The sequence below is a fragment of the Pecten maximus genome, chromosome 14 (genome assembly GCF_902652985.1).
Source record: "Pecten maximus chromosome 14, xPecMax1.1, whole genome shotgun sequence".
In the NCBI taxonomy this organism is placed as follows: Eukaryota; Metazoa; Mollusca; class Bivalvia; order Pectinida; family Pectinidae; genus Pecten; species Pecten maximus.
The window spans coordinates 23,743,639-23,757,706 of record NC_047028.1 but is presented as its reverse complement, the minus strand read 5'-3'; the positions used below and the strand labels follow the sequence as shown (position 1 = coordinate 23,757,706).

Sequence of the window (14,068 nt, the reverse complement as noted above, 5' to 3'; positions counted from 1 at the left end):
GCAAAAGTTTGTAGATAGAAACTTAAATGAGTATTCAGTTGAAACATCCGATTTACAAATGTATGACATTGGGATGTTAAATCAATGTCCGCTAATAACACAAATGTCATAAAATCCTTTGTGACATAAGCATCGTCTGCTGTATTGCCGATACAGGCTGTTTGATCTTATAAAATAAAGCCTGTATTGAGGGCGATTATTATTCATACATTGTGCTAACGTGGTTATAACAGTAGGACCAAGAGGGCAAAGACTCAGCTCAAATCTTTGTTCCAACTTGTTTTTGGTCGAGCAATATATACTACATTAAACCAATAATTCCGAATAAGACTCGACGTTATTCTATAGAAAACTCAATACGAAGTGTCATTTCTCCGTTATGCAGTTTTATTTAATCTTCACTTATGGCGATCAAGCGACCTTGGTGTTATGAAATTCAAAACCTTTATGAAGCAACTAATATTCTTTCTGTCCGGGAAGAGTTTGATGCCTACCATCAACACTGATGCTGAAAAACTTTAGATATGATATATAACAGACCTCACAGGGTCCATTTCAGAGGAAACATTATACATTATTAAGACGGGAAACATGTTCCCCGGTACACATACTTTGTTTGATTTCCGGCGTAGCCATATGCAAGTTGAGATCACAAATGCACAACTTATAACCGGAATTTCAAAAATAAATAAATAAATAAATAAAATAAGAATAAAAAAGGGCCTATCCCTTCCCACGACTCGTTTCTGATAGTACCACATTGAAACATTATTTGTGAGAGGGACTCCAAGGAAATAATATAATGGTCATACGGAATAATGGTCACATTGATTATGTAATGTCAGCTCATTTGTTCATTAAAGTTTATTTAGTTCAGGGACTGCTTACATTAAGCTGTGTGATATTAGTAATGATCTTTATTTTCCTGCAGTATTAAGTAACAGGAAAATATCTAAATTGGACCGATAACATCACTTAACAATAAATCGAAAGGCAAAGTATCACAAACTATAGACTTACATACGGAGACACTTGAAATTGTACAAAGGGAACAAGACTTCTGTTGCATCTTGGGGTAACGGCACACAACCAGTAGACAATCCAACTGACAAAAAGAAATACAATGTAGAATATTCCCTATCTATAAGGATGTCGATTATATAGCTTTTACCGTTTGTTGTCATCAACTTCTTTCGAAACATTGTGTTAAAAGTTTTGATTTCCTCAGTTCCTGACACCTATCGTGCTAATGACAATAAATTAGGACAGCTGTCATACGTAACTTTGTATCAATCACTCATTACTGTTACTTAGGGACTATGTCTTGTACTTATTTTGTCTAAATCATAGGGTCTGTATTAAACAGACCTACACGTTAATAAACACTGCATTGGTCTTCCCCTCTACAAATTTCACCCACCGGAATCTTTCAGTGTCTAAAACAGCGTGTGGGTCACAGCCATATACTGGTGAAGCAGATACCTTACATATTTAGAGATAAAAAATAACATTAAGGAAAACGACATTTTCTCGCAATATTTCGGCTTTGTTGTAAGCTGTCGATGTTAAGAAGGCATAAAATCTCGTATATATACTCGTTTGTTCCTACGAGTGACCAATTATCAGACAGCTTATTATATTATCAGAAGCAATTACAATTAACCCTTTTGGACACAATTGATCTGATAAAGCAGCTATCACGCCTCTGTTCTATTAGATATTAGATAATGTAATACTAATGACAAGAATTATTTGGAAAACATAATCATATTTTTGGTGTAAACAAATTTGGACTTAATTGACCACAACAAAGCATGCAAATAGGATCTGTTAGATGTCCAATTGTGTAATATTAATAATACGAATTCAATTTTGGAAAACATTGCCATATTTGTGTTGTGATCAAAGATAAATAATCGTATGTTAATCAAACTGAATTTTATCAGCCATGATCTATAGTTTACTGCCGTACCAGGTGTGAATATGAGCTGATATAATACTTGGAGTACCAATTTCTGGAATAATTATACAGGGTGAGTAGTTTTGATTCATTATCTTAAAGGGACTAAATGGTTAGATTTCAATAATTTCTACATGCATTTGATTTCCGGAAAGCGTTGTGATACTTGAAATTAAATTGTTTACAAAATTATGACACTTTTTGTGAAATATTGGCAATGTTTATCAACTTCGAATTATCGCTGAACAACATTTGTTGTTTACATCGGAGAGAGCCGAGTGCGTCACATGATTTCAGTATCCTCGCTTTCACCCGACGAAAATGGAATCGAGGTAAGTGTAAACATTTTGTCACGTGGATGTAGAACGTGATTACTTTGCAATCGGATGGTTTATACGGTCTCGAGGAGTACCGATCGTTATTCACTATTGTTGATTGAGAGCTCAAACAGATAAAAGTACGTATAACCCTCAGAAGTAGCATGTAAAATTTTGACATTCGGCAATGGGGCCTCCAAAGGGGACTTCGTTTCGTTTATTGTGATGTAGGAAAATATTATTATTATTCATCTTTGAAGTGTTCATTCAATTCAATATCGTCCCAATGTAAGAAATCGAAGTGTAAACTCAAATTGGAATTGCTATTTTGTATGACCGTAAGTGCTGTGACGACGTAACAGCTATACAGTTGTAACCAGACATATATGTCTCTGTTGTAACATACAAAAAAAATGCCGATCACTAACGTGATAGGCCTACCCAAATGTGAATTCGATTTAAATCTGATTAATGGAGATCTACATTGTAAATTGATTGCACTGAGAGCAATACACAAACTGTAGGTCTAGATATAAGAAAAAATAATTCAGTTTTACACAGAAATTGTAATTTATTCGACTGTTTGAATCCCTCGGCCTTTCAGATTGACATCCTAATTAAAAATCGGAACCTTCATTGAGTTAGTAGTTTTTGCACTTAACTTTGCTTCTGTTTAATGATTATAGTTAAAATGTTGTTGAAAGCCTTGTACGTTATTTAATGAATTATATAATTAAATATGTACGTTAAGAAATGGATAACACTGATACATGGTAAAAGATGGATATGAGTATTGTTGATTATCTCATTTATATCAATAATGTATTATCTCACTTATATCAATTTATCATCGATATAAATGAGATATTTAATTCACAATACTGATGTCCATACTGTTTTAATAATTCAATGATTAGCTGACAGTCTCAATGACAGTCATGGATTGAGGAATTGGACTATTCTCAAGTTTACCTACATGTACAATTATGTTCATTTATATGTTACATGTTCTTGTATTTCAGTCAACCTCAATATCATCTTGATTGGCAAGTCAGCAGAGCATGCAGTCTAATTATATATGGGTAGAGGTCAAGGTGACAGGAGTAAAGAAAATATAGAAATCGTGAAAATTTAAGCATTTTATTGGTAATCACTTTGTCTGTTTGCCCATACACATAAGCTGAATTATCTTATTTCAAGGAAGTTGTTTTGACACCTGTGCAGTGAAAAGGTTTGATATAAAATCAAAATAAATTACATTACATCATTGAATTCATGGAAACCTTTTGTTTTATGTACCATATTTCATATGCATCAGTTTTCACTGATACTGGCTTATGTAAAACAAGAGGCCAATTGGCCTTAATGGTCACCTGAGTTTTGAAATATTCAATTTAATTGACCCTTTTTAGCCTCGCCCAGAAGGTCAGTCAGGGCCAACATGTGCATGCGATCAAGCTGTCATCCCATGCTGATAATGTTAATGAAGTTAGAATGAATTTCAATAGAAATCAAACAAATGCTGATCAAAATTGTGATTTCCCTATATAAATTTAGTCCCCCATCAGGGTTATGAAATTCACAATTTTTGTTAAAGACACCAGTATATGATTCTACCATATCTGCGAGCTGAGAAGATCTTTCAAATTTTAGTCAATTTGACCCTTTTTGACCCTGCCCCTCAGGTCCCTGGAGGTTGGGACTATGTAATCCACAGTTTTGGTTGACCTTTTGACCATGAAAGCTTACTGACAAATTGTTTAAAGACAAACAACGAAAGACGACGGACAAAAGTCAGTTAGAATAGGTCACTTCATACTTCATCTCAGGTGACCTAAAGATCCAACCCTAATTTATCAGAATATCAACAGAACAGTGACTTATGATGTTGATAATACACTAAACAGTAAATGCACAGTACAATTTGTCTCACAAATAGTTTTGATATAGAAAACACTGAGAAAAGTCAAACATGCAAATAAAGAATTTACCACATTGTATTTATTGTCTTGCTCAGATGTAAGCATTGGCATCAATGACTAGAGAAAGTTGACTGCCATGACTAGTGACTTAACATCAATGACAATTGTTGGCATCAGTGATAATTGAGTGTTGACATCAATGACTATTGAGTATTATGGAGTGTTGACATACATGACTTGAGTATTATGGAGTGTTGACATACGTTACTAATGAGTACTAGTGAGTGTTGTCATCCATGACTATTGAGTATTAGTGAGTGTTGACATATATGACATGAGTATTAGTGAGTGTTGACATAAATGACTATTGAGTACTACTACTAGTGAGTGTTGTCATCCATGACTATTGAGTACTAGTGTGTGTTGACATTAAAGACTATTGAGCACTAGTGGGTGTTGACATCAATGAATTTTGAGAGTTTATAAATTACTTGTGAGTGTTAACATGAATATTTCAATAGTGCACACATGTACAGCTATGAATAATCATTTTTGACTAAGCATTTAAATTTCAGACCAGACAATGTTGTTTGTCTCTTGAGATTATATAAATTTTGAAATTAAGGCTGCACTGATTATCATATGACATTAATGGAATGGATAACAGCTAAGCTATTATAGTAACATTATACCAATAAACTAAAGGCCCAGAGGGCCTGCATCGCTAACCTGGATAATTCAGTAATGATGACATAATACTCAAATTTAAGTTACATTTCAAACATTTTTCTACTTTTGAACTACCTCTCCCAACAATGGTTCAAACTACAAGTGGACTAGATGTAATTCTTGAAAAAAAAATGAGTTAAATCCTTTTTTTTTTTGCTATACCAGGTAATTCTCTTATTTTGCCCCGAAAGGTGCCACTCAGATGATGGTGACGCTTCATTTATGCAACATATAACATTGCCACATAATTCTCCTGACCAAATTTCATCAAATCCATTTAATTGTTCAGGACTAGTAGAATTTCTAAAAGAGTTTCCATTCTGACCAGTGAACTAAAAAAATGTTAATAATAAGACCATTACAAAGGGCAATAACTCTGCAAACTACTGTCAAAAACTACTGTCCAATAATTTCTATTTTTGAAGTTGTCTGAGATCTTGTCGATATATGGCTGCTTATAAAGTTTTATCAAATTTGGTATATTCTGACATTTACTCAAGTTATTCAAATATTGTGTTCACAATGTTGACAGACGAATGCCGGACGCCTCAGTATGGCATACTCACCTTGGTCCTTCGGACCAGGTCAGCTACTAAACGTAAGGACAGATATTCAAAAGTAATAGTCTCTGGAACGTGATTAGTCTCAAAATGTCAATTATTCCCATTCATCTTAATTGGGATTTCTTCTCCTCTACCATTTGGGCAGTAGATGGTGGAGGAGCATGGGCTAGGAGTTTGAATCTTCTGGGATCTATTTGATGCAAGGGTTTTGGCTAGATATTCCAGTTCTATCTGTTATTCTGTTGGCCACTATCAGATTGATGAGTCCCTGGATGTGTTGGTATGTCCTTTCCACCTTGTACGGCACTTTTTGTCCTCCAAGAACTTTTGTGTTATAAATCCTGTGATATCTATAAGAAGAAGAAAAGATATTTTCTTACACAAAATCAATGTAATTTCCAGTTACACAAACCAACAAAATGTGCAAAATTGGCAATATTATAATCATGCCTTATATTGAAACATAGCAGTCATTATTTATCATGCAAAGATGGCTCTTCACGATATTTTGTCTGATTTTTCATCAAATAATTCGCCTGTCAACATTTTCTCAACTCACATTCAAGCTTAATTAGCCTCTACACACAATCAAGGCTTCTGCTGGGTCTTAAATATGTATACCAGTATCAATAGTTGAAAAATGTAAATTCAACACAACATATGTTGTGTTTCGCTTACGTTTTCGGGCCTAATGACTATCTTAAGGCATGATATTGTATATATGTGACATCATAATGTGGTATCCAAGACGTCAAATAAATGAAGCGTATGAAGATGGCCATTAGGCCCGAAAACACCATGGGAAATAACTAAACTAATTATGGTGTTATTGCATTAATTTGGTGAATCAATCACTATCAATATATAATGCAAAAAAAAAAAAAAATACTAAATTCACGAAATTGATACTCCAGAAGTTTTTCAATCTCCAATTGCACAATATCTTACCAAATACACTAAGAATTCAGCAATTTTCAACAAGTGTTAAAAGTAGAGGATACATGTGTAACAGGAGATCAGGAGATAATGTAGCGTAAGCGGCCAGACCGGGGTTCCAACCCGGGCCTCCGAACACCAGCCGGATGCTCTACCAACTATTGAGCTACCTGGTCACTGATGATCGACTCAGTCCAGTCCCGCTACACATGCATGCAGCTCATGCATGAATTATAGTGGTCAAAACTGATTGGTTCACTTATTCTGATTCAAATTATTAATTACAAAAAAAATCCATTATTGGTAGCTGCTAAACAAAAACAATATTTCAAATCCATTCATTTTAATTAGAAAAAAAAATTGTTATCGAAAATTGATCGGTTGGTGGTATCTGATTACAAACCAATACATGTATAGGAATTGGTTATGTTTTCAAACTGATTATATACAATATGTGTCATATACTATAGACCAAAACATGTAATCAAACTTGACGCCTATATACGTATATATATCTACATTTTTTTGTATATCAATATGCAAATCATAACGTAATAACAGTTCACAGTGATACATGACTTGTGTTGTATAATTATGAGAATTTTGAATGTTAATTAGCATCGACAGAAACTATTCCACGACTTTTTAATTATACGACTCAATAAATAAATAATGTTCTTCCTTCGCATCCAAATGCTAATGATTTATATAAATATTTGTTAATTAATGGCCTCAAGGATTAGTAATTAATTAACTATGAAAAATACCTAAGTGCGACTAGTAATAGTGTCGTCCGTAGTGGCTGCATGTACTCCATGTCGCCTGTGGTCATCTTCATTGGCTTCAGTTTCTTTATGACCAGATCTACGTACGCTCTAGATCTCAGGCTTGCTTTCAAAACTGTACAACGGAATATTAATAACACAATGTAAACTTAATGTGTAATATACAGGCAGTCTAACAAAAGCATAAAGTCATCAAGTTTACTTTCTGGTATAATACGATTAATTTGACAAATGTCAAAATTCCCTCTTGGGCGCCCCCTTTGATTTGTATTCCCATTTAGGACATGTTGAGGCCAATACCAAGCGATTCATGCCGTGTTAACACTACGTGACCTTTCTTAAGCTTAATCTCGATATCAGTTGTTACCATTTATGATAATTATGTATCATCAAGTACTATCAAGTCATCATCTGGGCGTACACGACAGTTGATCTACGAAACATCGAAGTCCAGTGCTGTCAACTAACCTGTTCAAGGCATTAGCTTGGCCAAAGGAGGGTCTGTTTTAATCCCTTCGGTCTTTTTTAACTGATGCCATCTGCTTGCTCTGTCTCTAAGATACGTGTTCGTCTTTGTGAAGTTAAAATCACGTTCTCGATTATTCGTTTCTTCGTGCTCTCGGTTAAAACTGATTCAGGACCCTTCCACTTAGATCGGGTGTTCGCCATTTTTGTTATGATGTTTCCAATTTCCCGCATCGCGCATGCGCAAAGGTACGCAGAGGTATTTGTTTACACACATCGAAAAATAATAATATGAAATAACTACTAGGTTAGTCAAATTTATTTTATTTTTTTCATTAAATTTTAACAAATTGTTATGGACACTTTTGAAATGTATAATTAACATAAAGTGCTTAACTTTTTACATCATTTTAAATCGTATACCCTTTTTTATATATTATTTAAGTGGAAATCTAGCCATTTAGTCCCTTTAATGACTTGACATCACCAATTTTTAGTAAAACTTTTTATTAATTTATTCAAACACTGTCAGAATTTAATAATAACGTATACATTATTTCTCAATTACATACGTGAACATGATAATATACCGAACACTGTTTCTCAATCAAGTATACATTGTTATTTGGCAGTTAGTTCCTTCTATCTAATGTGGCTTTTATTTCTCCTATTTGCCAAGGACCTGCTGATCAACCACAAATGAGTAAGGGAGGATTTGATGTTGAACCTCGAAGGATAGTAGATAACAAACCGCTCGATGCCAAAATCACCAGGAGATGAGCTGCTGAAGAATTAAATATACCTCCAGTAGCCGGGAAATGATGACTTGAAACAAAAGTAATAAATTATCTCAAAACTGAAAATGTTGTTTTCCCGTATATATATATATAAGCATATCTAATTTGATTATATGATCGCTATGTTATTGCTTGAGCACACTAATTACAAAACGTTCGTATGGGTAATATAGCATATACTGACATCATTAAAGGCTAATGAATTGACTTCACATACTTACAGATAAAGTGCTGAGGAAACAATATTCGTAATACTGGTTCATTTCATTTTGCGTTTTCACATTTTGTCGCAAGTGTTTAATTGATGAAAACTTTCAGAATGAGATATGAATTGAGTAAAACAACTCCTTTACCAAATGCTGTACATTTCTTTTTGATGTAACACGCTCATTTAGGAAATCTAACGATATTACGAAATGATTCAATTCATTGGTATTAATATGATTAATGGTAGAATCCTCATTAAATAATACTAAATAATATCAAAAGAAAATAGACGTCCAAACAGATTTGTAATGTGAGTTCCAAACGAGGAGAAAATGAATGAAGGAAATTCAGGAAGAATGTGAATTAGACGTCTTAACAGATTCATAATGTGAATTCCAAACTGTCGAAACGAGGAAAAAATTATTGGAAGAAATTCATCAAGAATAAGAATTGATGTTCAAGGAGTATAAGCATCTGCTGTTGATTGATCTAGCCAATTAAAGCATATATAGTTGGACATTATGCGTTTACAGTAGGGTCAAACGAAGGCCTTAATTAAGACTCAAACAGATAGCACCTGTTCCATCAATAAACTAAATAATCCAGCTATTCCGTATAAAGGTTCTATATATTTTTACGTTATTTTATTGTAAAAAAAAAATTAACTCTAGTGTCATTTTTCTGAGATACCATTTCAATTAATCCCTCCCTTGTGGCAATTACGTGATCCAGTTTTTTATGAAGGATGATGTCATAGTAGGTGTCACAGGCTCATCACATCTACTAACGATAGAATCATGTTTCACATTTTCTGGAACACACTGAGAAAGCCGTTTTATATATTGTGTCTTATTTAGTCTTTGGAAATGTTATGATTAGACAGCTGGAAACATACTGTCACTGATACGGACAGATGTTAAAATAATTATGACTAGATTTTTGGAAACATACAATATGCCAATCAAACAAATTGCCGCATGTAAAATAAAAAGAAGTTTTAATGAGACTGTCCTGAATTTTTACTGCCATGCCAGATGTAAGTCAAGGTTTATAAAATAATGGATGCCACATGCTTATCGCAGCTTCCATTGAAACAAAACACAAAATAATGCGAATTATTCTGCGATACTCAAAGTAGATCCATCTATTAACTAACTATCAAACTTATAAATAACTCTTCAAGTTGAATTGAACATGCTAGACTATATTGGTGATTTGAATAAAAGACAACTTTAGCTTTCGTATAGATTGAAAAACTAGATGAAATGCTAGAGCATTAAAATGTTTTCTGAAAACATGATATAAAGTGTTTAAGATATAAAATCATTCGTTCTGATAATGAGTCATGTCCCGAGGGCAATTGACCCGTCTATAACCGGGATATCATAGCGTGTTCTACCATATAGCAATAACGGTTTATTTTACAAGAAAGTCAAATAAGGAAATGGAAGGTCTCAGAATAAGAGCATGATTTGTGACGACGGACCAAGACATACCATTAACAACCAAACCATGATGTCGACCTATTTTCCACCGTGAACATGCAAAACCATGTTTATGTTATGATAACGATGGACGCAGGCCTGAAGTCTCTATATCCATATCTGAAATAGTATCCAACGTTATCTAATATGATCTAAAAGTCCTGAAACTGAATCCTAAAGTTTCGCTGAAACACAAATACGATATTCAAGGTTGTTTTTTTCACTTTGAGTTTGCCCTATTCAGATGAAAGAAAATAAACTTTCGTTTTACTTAAAATTATTTTTCATGTCATGAGTGTGGTATTAACAGAACGTTAACAAATTCTGCTATATAAGAAAAAAAAATTTAAAATGTCAATTTTATCTTGCTGATAAGAGCTACAACGAAAAATTTTCCGTTAGTACCCGATTAACATTTTAAAGTTCTTTGCAGCGGCGACTTTTCAAATAATTATCATATTCGTTTAAAATCCTTAGGTACTTCAAACAAACTGGAATCAATATCCGATGACGTAGATGTTAATTTCCGTCTCGGTATTCCGTGTTCCAACTTCCACCGGTCTCCCCAACTCTCGGAATCCTTCATGTCATTGCCCGTCGTCATGTCATTGTGTTCCCTTTGCTCAACGACAGCGTTTTGATTTTTATTTTTTTTACACCATATATCGACTTCTATTTCACATAATACAAAACCTGATCAAAATATTTTTTTTTGTAACAAAATTGAATTGGTGATTCATCTTCATTAAAAGAAGCAAACTAATATATCGGAGCACCAAACAATTGCCTCCGTCTCCATTGATACCTTTATTTATCTCCCATGACTATTTGCGTCCATCTCCCTTGACAAATTGCGTCTATCTCTCTTGAAATCTTCCGTCCATCTCCCTTGGCACCTTGCGTCCCTCCTTGATACATACCGTCCTCCTTTGACACCTTGCTTCCGTTCTCCTGTCAGCAGTCGGTATATTTCACCGAAATCGTGATGTTGGGAACAAACCCCTGAGTATTAGATCATCCACACGAATCCGCTATCAGTTGGGTAAGCAGGAATGTTGCTTTATCAAATGGAACATTTATGATTTGGGAAATTGCCTTCATCGCACTTATCATATAGCTTGCATGTAAGCTGTCCATTTCTGTTGCATTGTTAATAGCAGGCTTTTTGGTAGCATAGACACGATTCGATATGTCTTCAAACAGGCACGGGGCCTCAAAACATTTCTCAGTCTGTTAGCATACAATTTATAATATATATATCGAAATTCCTACGAGTGACCAAGTATGTGTTTGACCTTCATTTTTAGACAGATGTAACAGCAATGAAAATCACATGAGCTAAACTTTGCAGTTAATTGTTCTGATTAAAGTAGGTAACTTGTCAACGTGTTCTATTAGATGTACGATTGGGTAGATTTCTGGTCCATTTTTGGAAAACATCACCATATTTGTGTTGTGATCAAAGACAAATAACCCTGTGTTAAATTAATATGTATTTAATTAGAAACATCAGAGAATACCGACATAATAAAATTACGCAATATATAGTTCTACTGCCGCAACAGGTTGAATCGGGGTTTATATAATAGTAGGTATCACAAGCTCATCACATGTACGTCTGATAGACACGTTTTCTGGAATACACTGGGTGAGTTGATTGGATCTATTGTCTGACTTGACATAATTTGTAGTGAAGCTTTATTCGTGTGTCCAAACTATGTAGGTATTAATAGAGTTGACATTTATATTTTATTACATACTTTTTCATGAACATAATCGAATATTCATTTTTGACCAGGTTTTATGTCCAAATCAGGTCTACCTGTTTGACACGGTTTTACGTAAACCTGAGATAATCGGTCTATTTTGATCGCCTTTTGGCCGTTATTGTGGAACGTGTGTCGTCCGTGGTATACCCGTAATTTACATTTTCGATTTCATGGCTAATGGTCAACCAAAATTGTGAATAATATGGTCCCCGCCTCCTAGAAATCTGGGAGATGGAATAAAAAAAAGGTAGCCAAATAGACTGATATTTCAAAACTCTTCTTATCAATACATACATATGGCAGAATTAAGTATTCTTCATAATATGAACGGGTCTTAAGATGCTGTACAAAAATTGCGAATTTCATGACGATCGGGTCTCGCATTACCCCTGGTGAGATGGTAAACTTTAGAAAGTTTACGTAATAGGGAAATCACATTTCATCGTCATTTGTTAAGTTGTTCAAACGGTGGGCAGGCAATTTGATGGTATGCACATATTGGCCCTGACTGACATCCAGGAGCTAATGGGTGGGGCCGAAATAGGGCAAATTGAATTAAATTTCAACCATCTTCTTTTACATGCCTAGATATACTGGAACAAATATGTTTGTTGTTAAAAGTGTCGAGATCAACTTATATTTAAGAATTTTGAATTTCATTACCCCTGGGCTCCATATTCAACCGTAAAGCGGGTGAGGGTATTTATATTGTGAAATTATATTTTTAGGTAAATGTATATTATGTTCAATTCGACCTTGATTCGTACGTATATATCATTGAAATTCTTTATAGATCAAAGGGTTTGCATCCATGTTGTTTGTCAATTTTATCATTACTCGCGTACTTAATGGAATGAAATTACATGTTATATGCCTAAAAAAATACTTAGATTATATGAATAATTTACTTGAATCATACCCCAGTCATGCTGGAGCTGTGGGGCGGAACTCAAAATAGTCAGATGTGCTGAAATTTCTACATTTTACTTGTTTAGACACAGATAGTGTTGTTATATATATGCTAGGTTGTAGATAAGGCAGTTGTATTGTTTTGTGACAATTTTATATCTTAATAATACGTTTGTTAATGTTTAAAAAAATAGATAAAATCAATAGATAAAGAAAATATAAAGATAAACTGTCGTAAATATACCATAACTTATGTTGCCGTTAAGGCGCAAGGGCCTCTGGTTATTTCCTCTTTTCGGCAAGATAACACAGATTAGAATGAGCAGTCATATTTTAATAAATGTATAGAAATAAAATAATATTGTGTATTTTCCTTCAGGATAATGACATTGGCTACTGTCGTCTTGCCTCTCCTCTTGTGTGTAGCGATAGTATCAGAGGGATACTTTGTAGTTCATCCTATTGGCGGATGTGATCAGCAACAGGATGAAGTTGGAGCTCGAAGTTTAAAAGGTGTCAAAGCTATGAATTGGTTTGGTAGAAGGAACAGGGCTGCTGAGGAATTGGTTAAACCTCCTCCTGTCGGGGGATAATGACTTTGTAACATTACGTGCAACAAGTTAAATATAATAAAAGAAATTAAATCAATTGCATAGTTGATAATAATGTTTTGTTTATATATCTAACTTCGCCGCCAATCGCAGTATCTCGGAAAAATTCCCGGCAACTCTCGGAAATCTCCGAGAGTTGCCAGAAATTTCCCTGAGATGTTGCAATTAACTTCGCCCTATGATTGCTGTGCTATGTAATAAATACAGACACTCATTACAAAAGTATCCTATATATGTATATACTCTGAAATTTTAAGGTACCTACGACTGAGGGGTGTAACGCCTAAGGAGATTTAACATTAGCATAGGCCCCCGCTTGGAATGTAAAAATGCGATGAATACAAGAAGGTATGAACATAAGAAAGCTTTAATCTGGAAAAATTAGTTTCAGATTTATCTCTATGAAAAACGGGTCCTCCTTGACTAACACCTTGCTGTTATCTAATTCCTCCTGGAGTATTTGTATAACACAATTACAATACAATTATTTGTGTGCACAATATCAACAATGAATATTCCAACTAACATTTTGGTACCAAATATTACACTATTTCAGGAGAGATTTGTTTCTCTTCTTTTTTTTCTTTTTTTTTTTTTCTTTTTATTGAAGATTG

General features: G+C 34.1%; 2 long non-coding RNA genes across 2 annotated transcripts; one reads left to right on the top strand and one right to left on the bottom strand.

Annotated features, from left to right (window-relative positions):
- Positions 1–2,071: 2,071 nt before the first annotated feature.
- Positions 2,072–3,549, top strand: LOC117342419. Its single transcript, XR_004535861.1, has 2 exons — positions 2,072–2,417; positions 3,300–3,549. It is a non-coding gene; the product is annotated as an uncharacterized LOC117342419 (long non-coding RNA).
- Positions 3,404–8,041, bottom strand: LOC117342418. The gene is made up of 3 exons (XR_004535860.1): positions 7,681–8,041; positions 7,195–7,327; positions 3,404–5,841 (listed from the first exon to the last, which is right to left on the bottom strand). It is a non-coding gene; the product is annotated as an uncharacterized LOC117342418 (long non-coding RNA).
- Positions 8,042–14,068: the final 6,027 nt, after the last annotated feature.